Source organism: Lactuca virosa, chromosome 8, assembly GCF_052849685.1.
Source record: "Lactuca virosa cultivar CGN04683 chromosome 8, Lactuca_virosa_CGN04683_v6, whole genome shotgun sequence".
NCBI classification, from domain to species: domain Eukaryota; kingdom Viridiplantae; phylum Streptophyta; class Magnoliopsida; order Asterales; family Asteraceae; genus Lactuca; species Lactuca virosa.
In genome coordinates this window covers 81,688,612-81,710,475 of record NC_136433.1, presented here as the reverse complement: position 1 = coordinate 81,710,475, position 21,864 = coordinate 81,688,612, and positions in this window count along the sequence as shown.

The window sequence follows — 21,864 nt, the reverse complement described above, 5'->3', positions numbered from 1 at the left end:
CTTGCTGATTTGCTGGAGAATATTGAAGCTGCTGTCCCTGAAAAGAATCTGGTAAACTATGCTATTAATGGTATCAATCCTCGCTTTGATCATATTTCTAGCATCCTCCGTCATCGCACCCTGTTTCCTACGTTGCTGGAAACCCGATCCATCTTGGCTCTCGAAGAGCAAACTATGAATCAAATTCAAAACAGGTCTGTTACAAGCACTCATCACGATAACTCTTCATCTCCTACAATTCTTAATGTTGAACATGCAAACAATAACCACAATACTCGTGATTTTCGTGGCAACAACTTTCGAGGTGGTCGTAATGGTGGTCGAAACGGACGTGGCGGAAGAAACAACCATGGTGGTGGTCGTGGTAACTCCTACACTCCCAGAAATCAGCCGCATGCTCCACATGGTTGGGGTTTTGGCTGGTATCCCTTACCAGCAGCATCTCAGCAGCGAACTGGGCCTCCAACCAACAGTTCCGCTGGCTTGCTTCCGCTCCCACATCAGATGTCGGCTCAATTTCCTGCTCCCTTAGCCCAGATGCAGTTCCGGCCCATTCAACCAACAGCGCCTCAGGCTGCGTTTTCAGCTTCTCATCAACCGATCCAACCTCCTTGGAACTGGTTCCAAAATAATGCACCTGATCAAGCGACTGCATTGCCACAAATGTTCAACACTATGAACCTCAACGAACCTAACGATAATGGATGGTACATGGACTCGGGAGCCACTGCGCACCTTCACTGTGACAACCGTCAAAATTGAGTCAAGTTAAAGTCAAACAAAGTCAACAAGTCAAAACCAATTGACTCAATTTACCCTTGTATATTAGGGTTTACACTATGTAATTACTGTACAATGCAATATCTTAATGAGAGAAACATCATTTGGAAAGTTCGTGTGTTGAATTTCCTAAGTAAACGTTGAACCAAAACGATAAAACATTATTGCACACTCATCGGGAGTGTGTATGACACTAAAACACGGTTTAACGGGGTTTACGAACCTTGCGTTGTGAAGCCGGACACTCAAATTAATCACAAACGAAACCTCTCTAAATTGTTTTCACTCTATCTCTTTCTATTTGAAATCTCTCCCAAATCTCTCCTAAATCTCTCCCAAATCTCTCTCAAAAGTTACTTTAACTTTTTGTAATCATTCGGGCCATCCCGACCCTTAACCGGGTCAAAAACCACTTGAAACGGGGTAAAAACGAGTAAAATAACCTTAAGGAACCAAAACCCTCCTATTAGAAGCGAAAACTCTCATGAGAAGCCTCTCAGGACCGAAGCCTCTCAGGACCGAAGCCTCTCAGGACCGAAGTCTCTCATGAGAAGCCTCTCAGGACCGAAGCCTCTCAGGACAGAAGCCTCGCATGAGAAGCCTCTCAGACAGCCCATGCGAGAGGTCTCGCAGACGGCCCCTTTTTACCGGTTTTTCGACTACGACTTCGTTTTAACTCCGTTTTTCATTATTTTAACGTGGGATTTTCACCCAAAACTTTATTTTATAAACTAAGGCCCCAAAATATATAAATCTCCAGGGTTTTTATAAAAATATATTAAAAGAATTAGTGGTTGAACTAATTATTGAGGGAATATTTGCTTTTCCTTAATTTATGGCAAAAGCAAACCACCACCACCTCACTCTATGATCAACCACTCTTTCCCACTACCCCTTGTCTCCTTAGTGGACCTTTACACCCAATCTCCAGCTCTTCCCACGTTCTAAGAGCTGGAGAATTGATCCTCTCTCCTCATTCTCCATAAAGTTCTTTCATTCTACACTTAGCAACCAAAGGACACTCTCCAAAATTCTCTCATCTTTTCTCTCAACTTCAAGAACTTCAAGGCTTTCTTCAGGGATTTCTTTCTTCAATTAGTAAGTATCTTCATCATTGATATAATTATTACACTCCATTCTACTCAAATCATTGATATCTTACACAAATTCCATCTTATTCGGTGTTAGATTCTCGAATCATCAGGACATCTTCTTAGTGTTCTTGGGTTGAATACTTCCTCTCTCTCACTTTCATCTACTGAAACCACATAAGGTGAGTTCATACCCCTACATTTACATGTTTTTCTTAAGTTTTAAGGGGGGAATACAAGTAAACTCATCAAGAACACAATTAAACTTTTTCTAACAGATTACATCAGAAAAGATGGACTTTAATCACAGACTGTTTTGGTCAACTTAAATATTTTAGTTTTCAAAACTGTTCCAGGTGCAAGTAGTTCAAACTCTTAGCTTTAAAATGGCTACTTGCACATCTCCATGTGATGTTTCTACAATTTATGGTGAGTTTTACAAAACTGCCTATCATTTCAGAGGCAAACCCGGACCAGTCTGTGATTATGGACATTTTGACCTCTGTTAGAAATCACTAAAAATCATGATAAAATTTACAAACAAACTGGACTCATATTCCAAACTCTCAGAATTTGCGGATTTGGATTTGGAGCTTTGATGATTTTTCTATAAATTTTCTAAGAACAGCAACAGAAACTGTATTCAACAAAAAGTTGCTGTCAATTTCATTTCACCTTGTAACATGTTGAGCAAGGTGTATATCTTTATGTGATTATATGTTATTGCAATATATGACATTTTATCTTAATATTTAGACACACATCAGTTTACAAATGGATTTGGACATATAAAATATAAAGAATAACAAGTGATTATAATCAAAGTACAACCGATACATTCAAACATTTAATAAACTATTTTGAATATAGTTTGCATACATTACTACGTACTACCCTTGGTTGATAAACTATAATAGGTATAGTTTATGATACATTACATAACACATACATTTAAAAAGGGTACATTTATACAAAGGATATTTTCATTAAGCAAGGTACGGCCATACGGTACCAAGTTTTCATAACACGTAATTCCGTTAATGACTTTGTGAGACATTTACTTCAAACTACCATTAAGTCCTGTATTGTAACCAGAGTCTCCTTGAGGGAGAGCGTGATAGTTGTGTATAGATCTATATTGGGTTTGACAAACCCACACCTAAACTGCATGCAACAGTTAGACCGATAGGTCTGGGGTGACAAATGTCATAACATTTCCGACGCCTGAAGAACGTCGTTTTAGGCAACCTTGGTCATAGTATGGTTATAATAAACTCACATAAAGTATTAATAAACATTGGAATTTACGGGAACTTCATTAAAATTTAACGAGTTTATGTCGATTTAAACTTGCATTGTTTTACTATAAATATGACAAATTACTTGTACATTTCGGTCTTTGGGTTTTAAGACTACATTTACACATTAAGGAAAATATTGGATTTTCTAACACAAATACTACTTTTACAAACGAAAGGCTTTTAATAATACCAAACAAAAGCTTATGAACTCACCAACCTTTGTGTTGACACTTTTTCAAACAACTTGTATTCTCAGGAAATCATTAAACAGGTAACCAAGTGCTTTTGAGGATGGGGCGCTAAGGCGTCTACTATTTCATATTTTGTCAACATATTGTAATTGATTCGTAAACATGTAATTCATACAATGATGTCACTTTTTCAATTATATATATATATATATATATATATATATATATATATGTTGGTTGTGTATGTTGGTTGTGTTTGCTTCAATTACTATTACAATTGTTGTTATGATACTATACATGAAGTCCTCCACCCCCGGACGTTTCCGCCATCCTTGGTTTGGGGGTGTGACAGATTGGTATCAGAGCACAGTTTATAGTGAATTAAGTATATCAAACCACATAAGATATACAAACTATAAACACAATTGGGACTAATAGTCTCTGATTTGTGCATTTTTCAAATAAATATACTCTTAAAAAAATAAATGATTTTCTTGATTAAAGTATACATACATACATTACATGCTCGCATGGTATCATAACTAGCGAAAACATAAAGCAAAAGAAGAAGAGTTGAACATTTTGAGTATGCCTTAGTATATGTGGATTAAATCTGGGAAGGATATAGCCTGATCAACTATATCTGTCCGGGAATTGACTTGCATATACCGGGGGATGGTCAGGATGGGCAACAAATCTAACAAACCTAATAACACACTACAAAGGATACTTTAAGAACTCAAAACTAAACATTTACAAATACTATAGGAGTATTTTGTGTTACTATAATAAATTATCTGAGAATTAAATAGGTCTTTATTTATAGATCAATAGCTGCTAAGTGGATGCGCTAAGGTCATATGTAACTAAGATGCTATAGACTTAGAATTTATGTATCTTTGTTTCACTTCCTGTCCTTGTTTGGTTGTGGTCTTGGAGTTAGGGTCATCTATTCGAAGGACTATTATATCTTAATCACATATGACTGGTATGCACTTTGCAACTAATTAAGTTACCGATAAAGATCATTTTAAAATATAATATATTAATTATGTCCCGACTAAATTAGTATATGTGAAACTTTTACAAACAGTCATATACTTGGAAACATGGAAACTCAAATAAAATATTTTATACTTTCATTTTACCTCATAACCCAATGTATTGGGTCAATTAAAAGTATAAAATCGTATGTATCGTAAACATACCGGAAAACAACGTAATAATATACTTTATGTATACAAGATTTCTCTTTCTATAAATATACTTTTACTAAAAGTACATTGGTTTACGACTTATGACAGAACCATGCCGCCAAGGAGAAGACCAAGACCTTCCGGCAACACAGCAACACCTCCTCCGCCGCTGCCTCCACAGTTTGATCCTGCGATGTTCCAGGCTGCAGTAACAGCAGCCGTAGCGGCCGCAATATCGCAGATAGGGACAAACGGAGTTGGTGGTTCTGGATCGGGTGCTACAAACTCTAACCACAGAGACAGTACGTGGCGTGCAAGAGAGTGTTCCTACAAAGACTTCACCAATGGCAAACCTGACAACTTCAATGGGAGCGGGGGAGTCATCACTTTAATGTAATGGTTTGAAAAGACTGAAGTAGTCTTTCAAGTGTGCTCTTGCCCCGAAGCGAGCAAAGTTAAGTTCGCAGCCTTCACTTTCACCGGCCGGGCCCTTACTTGGTGGAACTGTCGGATTAATTCACTTACTCTCGAAGTGGCTAGCTCCATATCCTGGGCAGAACTAAAAACCTTGATGATGAAGGAGTACTGCCCGAGAGGTGAAATTCAAAAGCTGGAACAAGAACTTTGGAACCTCAGGATGACGGGCTCCGACCTTGAAACCTACACCACCCGATTCAATGAATTGGCTCTCCTCTGCCCAACAATGGTTACTCCGGAGGAGAAAAAAGTGGAGCGATACATTTGGGGACTGTCTCCCCAAGTGCAAAGTAGTGTCCTGGCTTCAAGGCCAACTAGTTTTGACAGTGCCAGGGAGCTGGCACAACAACTTGTTGACCACCGAGCCGGTCATAATACTACAACCACCACCACCGATCAATCAAAAGGGGGAAACAACAAAAGGAAGTTCTGGAACCAAAAGAAGAGCCAACCAACACAGGACCCTGCTAAGAAGCAACAAACTGTTGCTGTCCATGCTGCCACTACTGCACCACCGAAGCCATATGCTGGAACCCTACCCAAGTGCAACAAGTGCAACTTTCACCACAATGGTGCTTGTAGGGAGATGCACTGTAACAACTGCGACAGGAAGGGGCACACTGCTCGTTTCTGTAAAGCGCCGGCTCGACCAATCAACCAAGTCGCCAGTACGGGGGCAACCCGAACCTGCTACAACTGTGGAGACGCAGGTCACTTCAAAAGAAACTGCCCCAAAGCACAAGCCCCTAATGCTGGTGGAGTAGGAAGAATCCTGGAAATAGGACATGGGGAAGCAGTTGAGGATCCCGCGGTGGTTACCGGTACGTTTCTCCTCAATAACTCTTATGCATGCGTACTATTCGATAGTGGAGCGGAGAGGAGTTTCGTGAGCCACCAATATAAACAATTACTTGAACAAAATCCCCAATCACTAAAGGATACTTATGTAGTAGAAATGGCAAATGGGAAAGTAGAATGCACTAGCGATATATACTCAGAGTGTACTCTCACTCTAGACAACCATACATTTAAAATTGACCTGATGCCGGTCACCATAAAAAGCTTCGACGTAATCATCGGGATGGATTGGTTAGTTCCTCACCGTGCCGACATTCTATGTTACGAAAGGGCCGTTCGCCTCAATCTACCAAATAACGAAACCCTTCTCATTTATGGTGACAAACCTAGTGCGAATTTACAAATCATCTCATGCATCAAAGCCCAAAAGTATCTCCGGAAGGAGTACCACGCCTTCTTGGCCCACGTAGTAGACAAGAAACAAGACGTGAAAGACATCAAAGACATCCCCGAAGTGTGTAACTTCCCGGATGTGTTCCCAGAAGATCTTCCTGGTGTACCACTCGCACGACAAGTCGATTTCAGAATTGACTTAATACCCGGAGCTACCCCCGTAGCCAGAGCTCCATACCGCCTCGCACCAACAGAAATGCAAGAGTTGTCCAGTCGGTTGAACGAGCTTTTGAGCAAAGGGTTCATCAGACCAAGTTTCTCACCTTGGGGAGCACCAGTCCTTTTTGTAAAGAATAAGGACGGTTCCTTTCGCATGTGCATCGACTATCGGGAACTAAACAAACTCACCATCAAGAACCGATATACTCTACCCCGAATCAACGACCTTTTCGACCAACTCCAAGGAGCAAATTTCTTCTCAAAGATCGACCTAAGGTCAGGTTACCATCAGCTACGAGTTCAAGAAGAAGATATTCCCAAAACTGCATTCAGAACTCGCTATGGGCACTACGAGTTTGTGGTGATGTCCTTCGGTTTAACAAACGCACCTGCGGTATTCATGGACCTAATGAATAGAGTGTGTCGACCCTACCTAGACAAGTTTGTAATCGTATTCATCGACGATATCTTGATCTACTCGCGAAGCGAAGAAGAGCATCGCCTACATCTACGCCAAGTGCTAGAGACACTAAGAGCGGAGAAACTTTATGCTAAGTTCTCTAAGTGTGAATTCTGGATTAGAGAAGTGGATTTCCTTGGCCATGTGGTAAGTGAGAAAGGCATACATGTGGATCCCTCCAAGATCAAGGCAATCGAGAATTGGTCAGCACCCAAGACGCCAACCGAAATTCGACAATTCCTTGGGCTTGCTGGCTACTACCGAAGATTTATACAAAACTTCTCCAAGATTGCGAAACCACTCACCACCTTGACGCAGAAAGGTGTGATATTCAAGTGGGAAAATAAACAAGAAACTGCTTTCCAAACGTTAAAACAAGCCCTATGCAGCGCACCGATCTTGTCTCTCCCAGAGGGAACCGAGGACTTCGTAGTGTACTGTGATGCTTCGAATCAAGGCCTCGGATGTGTGCTCATGCAGAGAGGGAAGGTTATCGCGTATGCATCAAGACAGCTTAAGACGCACGAGGTTAATTATGCTACGCACGACCTGGAATTAGGAGCAGTGGTATTCGCTTTGAAGATCTGGAGACACTACCTCTACGGCACGAAATGCACTATCTTCACTGATCACAAAAGTCTTCAGCATATCCTCAATCAGAAAGAGCTCAACATGTGACAGAGGAGATGGGTAGAGTTGCTGAATGACTACGAGTGCGAAATTCGTTATCATCCGAGCAAGGCCAATGTAGTGGCTGATGCTCTAAGCAGGAAGGAGTACTCGGGCCGCCGAGTAAAATCCTTAACAATGACGATCCATTCCCACACGACCATACAAATCAAGGAAGCTCAACTAGAAGCTTTGAAACCAGAAAAGGTGGCAGGAGAGACATTAAGGGGAATGGATAAAAACTTAGAAGTCAAGGATGATGGAGTACGTTATCTCATGAATCGAATCTGGACACCGAAGTTCGGTGGACTCCGAGACGTCATCATGAATGAAGCACACAAGACTCGATATTCCATCCATCCCGGGTCAGATAAGATGTATCTGGACCTCAAGAAATTATACTGGTGGCCGAACATGAAAGCTGAGATTGCTACCTATGTGAGCAAGTGTCTGACTTGCGCCAAGGTCAAAATCGAATACCAGAAACCATCCGGGCTATTACAACAGCCGGATATACCTGAGTGGAAGTGGGAACGAATAACCATTATCTCCGATAGAGATAGTACGACTCCATGGTGTGCCGATATCCATTATCAGAGAGATTGTACGACTCCATGCTGTGCCGATATCCATTATCTCCGATAGAGATAGTAGATTTACCTCACGGTTTTGGCAGTCTCTACAAAAATCATTGGGAACTAGGCTTGACATGAGTACGGCCTACCACCCACAAACCGACGGACAGAGCGAACGAACCATTCAAACGTTGGAAGACATGTTAAGAGCTTGTGTGATAGACTTCGGTAAAGCATGGGATACCCATCTACCGCTTATCGAATTCTCCTACAATAACAGCTATCATACTAGCATCAAAGTCGCTCCATTCGAAGCTCTTTACGGTCGCAAATGCAGATCACCCCTGTGTTGGGCTGAGGTGGGGGATACACAGCTAGCTAGAGGGCAAGTCTCTAATAGCACCCTCACTGGCCCTGAAATCATAAGGGAAACCACAGAAAAGATCGTTCAAATTCGAGAAAGACTGAAAGCGTCTCGCGATCGGCAAAAGAGTTACGCAGACAAACGACGCAAACCCTTGGAATTCCAGGTGGGTGATCGTGTACTACTAAAAGTTTCCCCTTGGAAAGGAATGATACGATTCGGAAAACGCGGGAAACTAAATCCAAGGTACATCGAGCCATTCGAAATCCTTGCTAGGATTGGGCCAGTAGCATACAAACTTCGATTACCTCAGGAACTCGACAAAGTACATCCCACATTTCACGTGTCGAACCTAAAGAAGTGTTTGTCTGATGAGACACTCGTAATACCACTCGACGAAATCGAAGTTAACGAAAGTCTCCACTTCGTGGAAGAACCGGTAGAAATCATGGATCGAGAGATCAAAAGAACAAAGCAAAGTCGTATTCCCATTGTGAAGGTCCGCTGGAACGCTAAACGAGGACCCGAATTCACCTGGGAACGCGAGGATCAGATGAAACAAAAGTACCCACATCTTTTCCCAAACTCTTGATGTCCCAGTCAAATGCAAATTTCGGGACGAAATTCCTTCTAACGGGGGGATGATGTGACAACCGTCAAAATTGAGTCAAGTTAAAGTCAAACAAAGTCAACAAGTCAAAACCAATTGACTCAATTTACCCTTGTATATTAAGGTTTACACTATGTAATTACTGTACAATGCAATATCTTAATGAGAGAAACATCATTTGGAAAGTTCGTGTGTTGAATTTCCTAAGTAAACATTGAACCAAAACGATAAAACATTATTGCACACTCATCGGGAGTGTGTATGACACTAAAACACGGTTTAACGGGGTTTACGAACCTTGCGTTGTGAAGCCGGACACTCAAATTAATCACAAACGAAACCTCTCTAAATTGTTTTCACTCTATCTCTTTCTATTTGAAATCTCTCCCAAATCTCTCTCAAAAGTTACTTTAACTTTTTGTAATCATTCGGGCCATCCCGACCCTTAACCGGGTCAAAAACCACTTGAAACGGGGTAAAAACGAGTAAAATAACCTTAAGGAACCAAAACCCTCCTATTAGAAGCGAAAACTCTCATGAGAAGCCTCTCAGGACCGAAGCCTCTCAGGACCGAAGCCTCTCAGGACCGAAGTCTCTCATGAGAAGCCTCTCAGGACCGAAGCCTCTCAGGACAGAAGCCTCGCATGAGAAGCCTCTCAGACAGCCCATGCGAGAGGTCTCGCAGACGGCCCCTTTTTACCGGTTTTTCGACTACGACTTCGTTTTAACTCCGTTTTTCATTATTTTAACGTGGGATTTTCACCCAAAACTTTATTTTATAAACTAAGGCCCCAAAATATATAAATCTCCAGGGTTTTTATAAAAATATATTAAAAGAATTAGTGGTTGAACTAATTATTGAGGGAATATTTGCTTTTCCTTAATTTATGGCAAAAGCAAACCACCACCACCTCACTCTATGATCAGCCACTCTTTCCCACTACCCCTTGTCTCCTTAGTGGACCTTTACACCCAATCTCCAGCTCTTCCCACGTTCTAAGAGCTGGAGGATTGATCCTCTCTCCTCATTCTCCATAAAGTTCTTTCATTCTACACTTAGCAACCAAAGGACACTCTCCAAAATTCTCTCATCTTTTCTCTCAACTTCAAGAACTTCAAGGCTTTCTTCAGGGATTTATTTCTTCAATTAGTAAGTATCTTCATCATTCATATAATTATTACACTCCATTCTACTCAAATCATTGATATCTTACACAAATTCCATCTTATTCGGTGTTAGATTCTCGAATCATCAGGACATCTTCTTAGTGTTCTTGGGTTGAATACTTCCTCTCTCTCACTTTCATCTACTGAAACCACATAAGGTGAGTTCATACCCCTACATTTACATGTTTTTCTTAAGTTTTAAGGGGGGAATACAAGTAAAATCATCAAGAACACAATTAAACTTTTTCTAACAGATTACATCAGAAAAGATGGACTTTAATCACGGACTGTTTTGGTCAACTTAAATATTTTAGTTTTCAAAACTGTTCCAGGTGCAAGTAGTTCAAACTCTTAGCTTTAAAATGGCTACTTGCACATCTCCATGTGATGTTTCTACAATTTATGGTGAGTTTTACAAAACTGCCTATCATTTCAGAGGCAAACCCGGACCAGTCTGTGATTATGGACATTTTGACCTCTGTTAGAAATCACTAAAAATCATGATAAAATTTACGAACAAACTAGACTCATATTCCAAACTCTCAGAATTTGCGGATTTGGATTTGGAGCTTTGATGATTTTTCTATAAAGTTTCTAAGAACAGCAACAGAAACTGTATTCAACAAAAAGTTGCTGTCAATTTCATTTCACCTTGTAACATGTTGAGCAAGGTGTATATCTTTATGTGATTATATGTTATTGCAATATATGACATTTTATCTTAATATTTAGACACACATTAGTTTACAAATGGATTTGGACATATAAAATATAAAGAATAACAAGTGATTATAATCAAAGTACAACCGATACATTCAAACATTTAATAAACTATTTTGAATATAGTTTGCATACATTACTACGTACTACCCTTGGTTGATAAACTATAATAGGTATAGTTTATGATACATTACATAACACATACATTTAAAAAGGGTACATTTATACAAAGGATATTTTCATTAAGCAAGGTACGGCCATACGGTACCAAGTTTTCATAACACGTAATTCCGTTAATGACTTTGTGAGACATTTACTTCAAACTACCATTAAGTCCTGTATTGTAACCAGAGTCTCCTTGAGGGAGAGCGTGATAGTTGTGTATAGATCTATATTGGGTTTGACAAACCCACACCTAAACTGCATGCAACAGTTAGACCGATAGGTCTGGGGTGACAAATGTCATAACATTTCCGACGCCTGAAGAACGTCGTTTTAGGCAACCTTGGTCATAGTATGGTTATAATAAACTCACATAAAGTATTAATAAACATTGGAATTTACGGGAACTTCATTAAAATTTAACGAGTTTATGTCGATTTAAACTTGCATTGTTTTACTATAAATATGACAAATTACTTGTACATTTCGGTCTTTGAGTTTTAAGACTACATTTACACATTAAGGAAAATATTGGATTTTCTAACACAAATACTACTTTTACAAACGAAAGGCTTTTAATAATACCAAACAAAAGCTTATGAACTCACCAACCTTTGTGTTGACACTTTTTCAAACAACTTGTATTCTCAGGAAATCATTAAACAGGTAACCAAGTGCTTTTGAGGATGGGGCGCTAAGGCGTCTACTATTTCATATTTTGTCAACATATTGTAATTGATTCGTAAACATGTAATTCATACAATGATGTCACTTTTTCAATTATATATATATGTTGGTTGTGTTTGCTTCAATTACTATTACAATTGTTGTTATGATACTATACATGAAGTCCTCCACCCCCGGACGTTTCCGCCATCCTTGGTTTGGGGGTGTGACATTCACTCTAACGAAGGTATACTCAAAACTATTAGTGATAATAATATTTTTTCATCTTCATACGTGTTAGTTGGTGATGGTTCCAAAATCCCCATCCATAAAGTCGGTCATTCATCCATTTATCAATCTAATCCTTTTCGTACTCTTACTCTAAATAACATCCTTATTACTCCTTCCATCATTAAAAATTTGATTTCTGTTCGTCGTTTCACTCGAGACAATAAATGTAGTATCGAATTTGACGCTTTTGGTTTTTCTGTGAAGGATTATCGCACCAAACAAACGCTTCTTCGATGTGATAGCACGGGGACCTATATCCTGTCACTACCACCTCTCCGCAAGTCTTCCACACCATCACTCCTTCTCTTTGGCATCAACGCTTGGGTCACCCGGGTCAACATGTTTTTCAACATTTAGTTTCTCATAATCACATTTCTTGTAAGAACCGAAATGTGTCTACTTTATGTCATGCTTTTCAGTTGGGTAAACATGTTAAGTTACCATTCTCTCTATCTACTTCTATTACTGTGTGCCCTTTTCAACTTATCCATTATGATGTTTGGACTTCTCCTGTGGAGAGTGTTAGTGGAATTAAATATTATGTTATATTTCTGGATGATTTCAGTCATTTCTTGTGGGTTTACCCGTTGCGTGCAAAATCTGAAGTATTTTCTAAATTTCTTCATTTTCAATCATATGTCAAAATGCAATTCAAATGTGATATTCAATCTTTCCAATGTGACAATGGTGGAGAATATAACAACCAACAATTTCGCAACTTTTGTGACTCTAAAGGAATCCATATTCGGTTTTCTTGTCCATACACCTCTCAGCAAAATGGTAAATCTGAACGCATGCTTCAAACCATTAACAATGTCATTCGTACCTTATTATTTCATGCTCACATTCCACCCTCTTATTGGGTGGAAGCCCTTCACATGGCTACTCATCTTCTAAATATTCTTCCCTCCACTGCCCTTCAAGATAACACACCCTACCAAAAACTCTTTAATCAAGCTCCCTCGTACTCTCATCTAAGAGTTTTTGGATGCCTATGTTATCCTCACATACCTACCCCTCACAAACTGGCACCTAAAACCACTCCATGCATCTTTCTTGGATATCCTTCCAACCATCGTGGTTTCCGTTGTCTAAACTTATCCACCATGAAAATCATCATCTCTCGTCATGTCGTCTTTGATGAAACCGTCTTCCCATTTGGTTCCATGACACCTTATCACTCTCCTTCCTACTCGTTTCTTGACTCAAACGACTCCCCAAATATTTTCTCCTCAAAATTTCTCACAAACCCCATTCCTCAAACACCAAATCCGATTAATGTCACCTCTCCTCCCGAAGTCGATCACACTAACTCCCCCTCCTCGGCAGCACACTCGGTATCCTCTCCTCTCTCTCCACCTTCTTCTAATGATTCTGAACATAGTCACCCTCCTTCCCCTCCTCCTCCTCCTATGTCTACCCATCAAATGACCACTCGTTCCAAACTTGGCATCACCAAGCCCATTCAAAAACTAAACCTCCATGTTGAGTCTGAGTCTCCTCTCCCTCGTACCTATTCTCAAGCGTTTAAGGACCATCACTGGCTTCATGCTATGCAAGATGAATATAATGCTCTTGTCACTAATAAAACCTGGGTTCTTGTTCCACGACCTACGGAGACAAATATTATAAATTGTATTTGGTTATTCAAAAAGAAATACAATGCCGATGGAACTCTTGCACGTTACAAAGCCCGACTTGTTGCTAATGGTCGTAGTTAGAGACCTGGCATAGACTGTGATGAAACCTTCAGTCCAGTGGTCAAACCTGCCACCATACGTACTGTTCTTAGTCTTGCTATTACAAATAACTGGCCTATTCAACAGTTGGATGTCAAGAATGCCTTCTTACACGGTAATCTTCAAGAAACAGTGTACATGCATCAACCTCCTGGTTTTCGAGACCCATCAAAACCCAATCATGTTTGCCTTCTACAACGGTCTCTTTATGGACTCAAGCAAGCTCCACGAGCATGGTTTCACAGATTTGCCATGTTTATTTCCAGAATGGGTTTTGTTCACAGCCAGTGTGACTCGTCTTTGTTTATTTATCGCCATGGATCTTACACTGCTTATCTACTTCTCTATGTAGACGATATTGTTTTGACAGGGTCATCGACTGAGCTGCTTTCTCGGATTATTAACACATTAAGTGCCGAGTTTGCTATGTCCAACTTAGGTGATCTTCATTACTTCCTCGGTATCTCTGCCTCTCGTGACTCACATGGCATCTTTTTATCTCAGCAAAAGTATGCTTCGGAAATTTTAGAACGTGCTGGCATGTTACACTGCAAACCGGTCACCACCCCAGCTGATCTTTCACCCAAACTTGACGGGTCCGACCCTAAAGTCCAAGATCCTACAACTTATCGTAGCCTTGCCGGTGCTCTCCAATATCTCACCTTCACTCGCCCGGATCTCACATACGCGGTTCAACAACTATGCTTATTTATGCATTACCCGCGAGAACCTCACCTTGCTTCTTTAAAGAGAGTTTTACGATATGTTCGAGGCACAATAGAATATGGTCTTCAACTCTACTCTCAATCCAACTCCGATCTCATTGCCTACTCTGATGCGGATTGGGCAGGTTGTCCCACTACCAGGCGATCTACATCGGGCTATTGCGTTTTTCTTGGTGTTAATTTATTGTCATGGTCCTCCAAACGACAAGGCACCACTTCTAGATCTAGTGCCGAAGCAGAATATCGAGGTGTTGCTAATGCTGTTGCTGAAACCTGCTGGCTTCGCAATTTGTTGCGTGAACTTCATCACTCACCTACAAAGGCGACTATCGTTTATTGTGACAATATAAGCGCAGTTTATCTAGCTTCAAATCCGGTTCAACATCAACGCACCAAGCACATTGAAATTGATATACATTTTGTTCGTGAAAAGGTTGCTTTGGGTCAAGTTCAGGTCCTTCATGTTCCATCTACTTCTCAATATGCAAACATCTTCACTAAGAGTCTGTCGTCTTCACTGTTTTTAGACTTTCGCTCCAGCTTAAACGTTCGCTCCCATCCCGTTCTCACTGTGGGGGGGGGGGGGGGGGGGGGCTGTTAGTGGGTCTCCATTTATTAATCATTATTTATCTTTATTGTGTATAGCCGTGTATATTATTCTGGCCCATTATGTGTGGCCCCTTTATTGTATTTTCTGTATATATATTTTATCAATGAATGAGAAGGGTTACCGGAAAACTTACCAAATTACAATACTTGTAGGATACTTATTGATTCATAATTTAGTCCATTCCAGTTAAAAACCGGAACCAAAACTGTGTTTTTCTATTTTTTTCAAACTTAAAACATTGATATTTTAGGCTTATATTATTTATATTAAAATAAACTCAAGTATGAATTCAATTTAAGGTTCAGTTTGGGACCAAACATGTTTAAACTTTTAAAGCTGAAACCGACTCAGTTTAAATCAGGTCATTTTTTGATTTTATAATTTTTCTATTTCACTTCTATTAGAATTCAAAACATTATGGTCAATGGTAAATTTGTAAATATGGCCTTAGTTTTATGTACACAGATTTATTAAAACATAGGCAATTTTATATTGACAGAATTTTTTGAAGATGGCTATTTTCTTAAACAAGTTTTCCTATAATGAGTACTTTTGATGATAAATTCTATATATCTATAATGATACACTTTACAAAAAATTGTTTTAAGACAATTCTTTTGTAAACGGGTGTGTTCGGCAAAACTAGCTGGTAGCGGGTAGCTTGTAGCTTGTAGCGTTTTGTTAAACGCTACATGAAGTAGCATTTGGATTTGGAGCGTTTTGATTAAACTAAACGCTAGAAGCTTGTAGTGCCAAACGAGGCTTTCTGTTTTAAACGGAGCGTTTTGTCAAACGCTAGAAGCTCTCAAACGCTCCGTGCCGAACACGCCCAACATGACTTGTTTTATAATTCACATTTTGTATACCGATTTTATATGACAATTTTGTTATCATAAAAAATTGATTACGATAAGAGATCATATTTTCTTTTAAAATGTGATGGTTTCTGACCAATTTCTTTAAAACAATCATGTTTACAAACATAATAAAATATAAGATGGTTCATCATCATATATATATATAAAGTTATGTGAACTTGTGTATACAGTATCTCCCAAATTTGAGGACGATGGAACTTCATGAATTGAAGACCCTAATGAAGACACCAGATTTTGGTGGGCTTCCGAACCTTGAAAGATTCATGGTTTATTTATGTTCGCATTTAGAAGAGATTCATCCATCATTTGGACATTTAGAAAAGCTTGCTTTTGTAGAGATAGACTATAGTCGCAATCTTAAGATGCCTCCATACATTTCCCGGTCGAAGGAACTCGAGACTCTTGCACTCTCAGGGTTTTCTAGTGGATGCTTAAGAAAGCTGGATCTCTCGCGGTGTAATTTGGGAGATGGAGACATTAGATCTGCTGCTGGTTGGGAGTTACCCAACTTGCAACAACTCAGTCTAGAAGGTAATTACCTACATAATACCAACGGAATTCCTACGGAATGTGATGCCCTAAATTAGTAACGGAATAGCTACAGAATAGCTACGGAATAACAACGGACACACATCTGTAGGTATTTCGTTAGTAATTAGCTACAGAATAACTACGGAATAGCGACGGAAGTAAGCCTGTAGGTATTCCGTAGGTAATTAGCTATAGAATAGCTACAGATTACCCACAGAAGAAAATAGCTACAGAATAACTACGAAATACCAACGACTTTAAATTATTATTATTATTATTATTATTATTATTATTATTATTATTATTCCCATTATTATTATTATTCAATAATCAAGTCTTAAATTTTTTTTGATCCTTTTGCTTTGAATATTCAAAACACAAAAAATTAAAAATCATAATAATAGTACTATTAATAATAATTATTATAAACATAATGATAATATATAATAATCGTAACGAATGTGTTTAACACACAAACAAATGAACAAACGAAAAATAAAACAACTTTAACACATCAATAAGGTAAAATAATATACATTTAATGTATGAATAATGAAAAATGATGATAATTAGGGGAAATATATATATATATATATATATATATATATATATATATATTTGTATAAGTAAGTGTATGTATGTATTTATTTATGTATGTATGTATATGAGTATATGTATATATATTTATGTATGTGTATGTATGTATTTGAGTATGTATGTGTATGTGTATGTATGTGTATCTATGCGTATACACGGTTTTATGTATATTTATATGATGTATAACTTTGTGAAAACAAAGCAATCAAAGTATAATGATGTTGTGAAAAAAATGAAACGAAAAAAAAAATGACATTACACCTTGAAAAATAGAAAAAAAAAACCGTAGGTAAATACCTACAGATTACCTACGGATAACCTTTATCCGTAGGTATTTACCTACGGATTACCTACTGTTTTTTTTATTTTCTATTTTTCAAAGTTCTAATGTCATTTTTATCGTTTCATTTTTTTCACAACATCATTATGCTTTGATTGCTTTGTTTTCACCTACTTATACATAACATAAACTTACATACAAAGGTATGCATCGTTATAACCCATTACTCATTTACAACTTTATTATTCTTTTTTTTATATAATATAAATGAAAGTTATTTTCTATACACAAATACAAATAAATACACACATTTACATACAAACGATATGTATGTATTATGTTCAGTATATCACATATTTGTTTAATGAGGTTAATTGTGGCTCAAGAACGAACATAAATAGCTTTTTGTATCATATATAGTAATAAGTTCTAATGATTCACATTCTTCTACATACGTTTATATGATGTATAAATTTGTGAAAACAAAGCAATCAAAGTATAATGATGTTGTGAAAAAAATGAAATGAAAAAAACAACATTAAACCTTCAAAAATAGAAAATAAAAAAAAAACACTGTAGGTCATCCGTAGGTAAATACCTACAGATTACCTACGGATAACCTTTATCCGTAGGTGATCCGTAGGTATTTACCTACGGATTACCTACAGTTTTTTTTTTATTTTCTATTTTTCAAGGGTCTAATGTCATTTTTATCGTTTCATTTTTTTCACAACATCATTATACTTTGATTGTTTTTTTTTCACCAACTTATACATAACATAAACTTACACACACAGGAATGGATCGTTAGAACCCATTACTCATTTACAACTTTATTATTCTTTTTTATATAATATAAATGAAAGTTACTTTCTATACACAAATACAAATAAATACACACATTTACATACAAACGACATGTACGTATAATGTTCAGTATATCACGTATTTGTTTAATGAGGTTAATTGTGGCTCAAGAACAAACATAAATAGCTTTTTCTATCATATATAGTAATGAGTTCTAATGATGCACATTCTTCTACATACGTTTATATGATGTATAAATTTGTGAAAACAAAGCAATCAAAGTATAATGATGTTGTGAAAAAAATGAAACGAAAAAAACAACATTACACCTTCAAAAATAGAAAATAAAAAAAACACCGTAGGTAAATACCTACAGATTACCTACGGATAACCTTTATCCGTAGGTGATCCGTAGGTATTTACCTACGGATTACCTACAATTTTTTTATTTTCTATTTTTCAAGGGTCTAATGTTATTTTTATCGTTTCATTTTTTTCACAACATCATTATACTTTGATTGTTTTTTTTCACCGACTTATACATAACATAAACTTACACACACAGGTATGGATCGTTAGAACCCATTACTCATTTACAACTTTATTATTCTTTTTTTTATATAATATAAATGAAAGTTACTTTCTATACACAAATACAAATAAATACACACATTTACATACAAACGATATGTATGTATTATGGTCAGTATATCACGTATTTGTTTAATGAGGTTAATTGTGGCTCAAGAACAAACATAAATAGCTTTTTGTATCATATATAGTAATGAGTTCTAATGATGCACATTCTTCTACATACGTTTATATGATGTATATGTAACACCCAAATTTTCAAAAACAATTTTTCACTTTTTAAAACCATATAAATTCATCCACAATTGCTTTCAAAAACAATGTATCAATTTTATCTCACTACAAATCCCAAGATCAAATCATAATAAACTCTGCGGGTGTGTGTACAGATCATGCCGGCGCCTTCCCGCGATCACCACTGGTACCTGAAACACATAACACATAACACCGTAAGCATAAAGCTTAGTGAGTTCCCCAAAATACCACTCTAACACATATTAGCCACTCGAGGCTATGACTCTGCTGACCCTCTGGTCAGTGTGTCTCAGTGGGACCCTCCAGTCCCAACTCTCTGTGGGCTCTCTAGCCCTAACTCTATGGACCCAAAGGTCCTAACTCTGATAACTCTGGATCATGCATATCACATATCACAATAAATCTCAACACGTAAATAGCATACAAATACACTGGCACATAACTATAGAACATAACACACATTAGCCACTCGAGGCTATAACTCTGTGGGCCCTAACTCTGTGGACCCTCTGGTCCTAGCTCTTTGGACCTTCCGGTCCTAACTCTGGTATACACACAGCATAAATCACATAGAAATAATGCCGTGCCACAAATCACATAGATAGCATACAATAACTCTGTCACATAACTCTGTTACCACTCTAGGTAAAGTATAGTGAGAAGACTCACCTCGGGTAACTCGGTAAAGCTCGAACTCTGTAAAATCTGGTCTAGCCCCCGCCTAATCATATGAAATATACACTCTAAATCAATACATCTCTCAAGGCTAGACTATTCCTCCTCTTAGTACTCTCAGAAGGGTAAAAGACCATTTTACCCCTCCCATGGCTCAAAGGCCCTAAAGTTGACCAAACCCTAAAAGTCAACAAAAGTCAACCCTCCGGGTTACGCTGCGCGTACCAAACACGTACGCTGGGCGTACCCGGCGTCCTCACAGAAACGGGGTGCGCGACCCCTTACGCTGCGCGTACTGAGATTACGCCCCGCGTAACTCTCAGTTTCAGTCCCTTAGCTCTTGAGGTCTTAATCAGTTAAGACTCTCGTCCAACTTTTAGATCTGACCGTTTCTAAGCCTCTTAATCCATAAAGTCGATAACTTTAAGCCTTTGCATGGCTGAACAAGTCACTAACACCCAAAATATACCACTTCTAGCCCTAGAAAGCTCAAAACTCTAGCATGTCCTCATATCAACGACCAAGATAGAAACTTTATGGATCTAAAACATAAATATCACTGAAAGGGGACAGATCTTGGACCATAGAGCACCTTACACTCATAAAGTCTCCACCTTTGGGAGTTTTAACCTTAGAAATGGCCCATGCAACAACAAACCAAAAGAAGAGGAAAGCTTTGAACTTTATACCTCTAAAATCAGCTCCTTCCTCTGTAGATCTCAGATCCAAACTTGCACTTCAAGCTCTAGCCTCCACAAGCTCCTCTCCTTCTTCTTCACTAACACCCCAAGGCACTTTTAGCTCCAAAATCACACATACTCACTAAGGACGATGGGAAGTTCTCTCTTAGGGTTTTACTCACTGCTAGGGAGGCTGAGAAATGAGCCTTAGCATCCAATATATAGGGCACAAGTCAGAAATTAGGGTTTGCACCTGGACACATTATGCCCAGCGTAACCCTGAGTACGCCCAGCGTACTCAGGCGAGTCCGCGTCCAAAATAAGCGCTTGAGTACGCCCAGCGTACTCATTTGCTACCAATTCCTCTTCAGGGCTTAACTTGACACTTTGAATAAAAGAAGGGCTACATAGCTGTACCTGAATTTCGGGATGTTACAATTCTCCCCCACTAGAACCAGACTTCGCCCTCGAAGTCTCATGCTGCAAACAACTCCGGACACTGCTCCCGCATCTCTGACTCTAGCTCCCAAGTCAGCTCGGACCCTCTCCGATGTTGCCACTGGACTTGAACCAGAGGCACCTCCTTGTTCCTCAGAACCTTGATCTTCCGATCCATAATCGCGATTGACCTCTCAGCATAATTCAGGCTTGCATCCACCTGAATATCCTCCAGCGGTACCACTGCTGTCTCGTTGGCAATACACTTCCTCAGTTGAGACACGTAGAAGGTATCATGAATTTGGCTCAGCTCCGCAGGTAGCTCCAACCGATATGCTACTCTGCCCACCCTCGCGGTCACCCTAAACGGACCAATGTACCGGGGCCCCAGCTTGCCCCTCTTCCTGAAACGGATTACTCCCTTCCAAGGAGACACCTTTAGGAGTACGAAGTCTCCCACCTGGAACTCAAGCTCGGATCGTCGCCTATCCGCGTAACTCTTCTGGCGACTCTGAGCTGTCAGCAACCTCTGTCTGACCTGCTGTATCTGCTCAGTCGTCTGAAGTACTATCTCTGTACTACCCATCACACGCTGCCCGACCTCACCCCAACAAATGGGAGTCCGGCACCTCCTCCCATACAACAGCTCAAAGGGTGGCATACTGATGCTCAAATGATGGCTGTTGTTATAGGAAAACTCAACCAAGGGTAAATACGTGTCCCAACTTCCTCCGAAGTCCAATACACATGCCCGAAGCATGTCCTCGAGCGTCCGAATCGTCTGCCGGCTCTGCCCGTCTGTCTGTGGGTGGTAGGCGGTACTGAAATGCAACCTCATACCCAACTGGAGATCGACTCAACCCCGACCTCTATCATCTGATACTCATCGTTGGACCCTTCGGTCCGGTCTATATCGTTGGACCCTTCG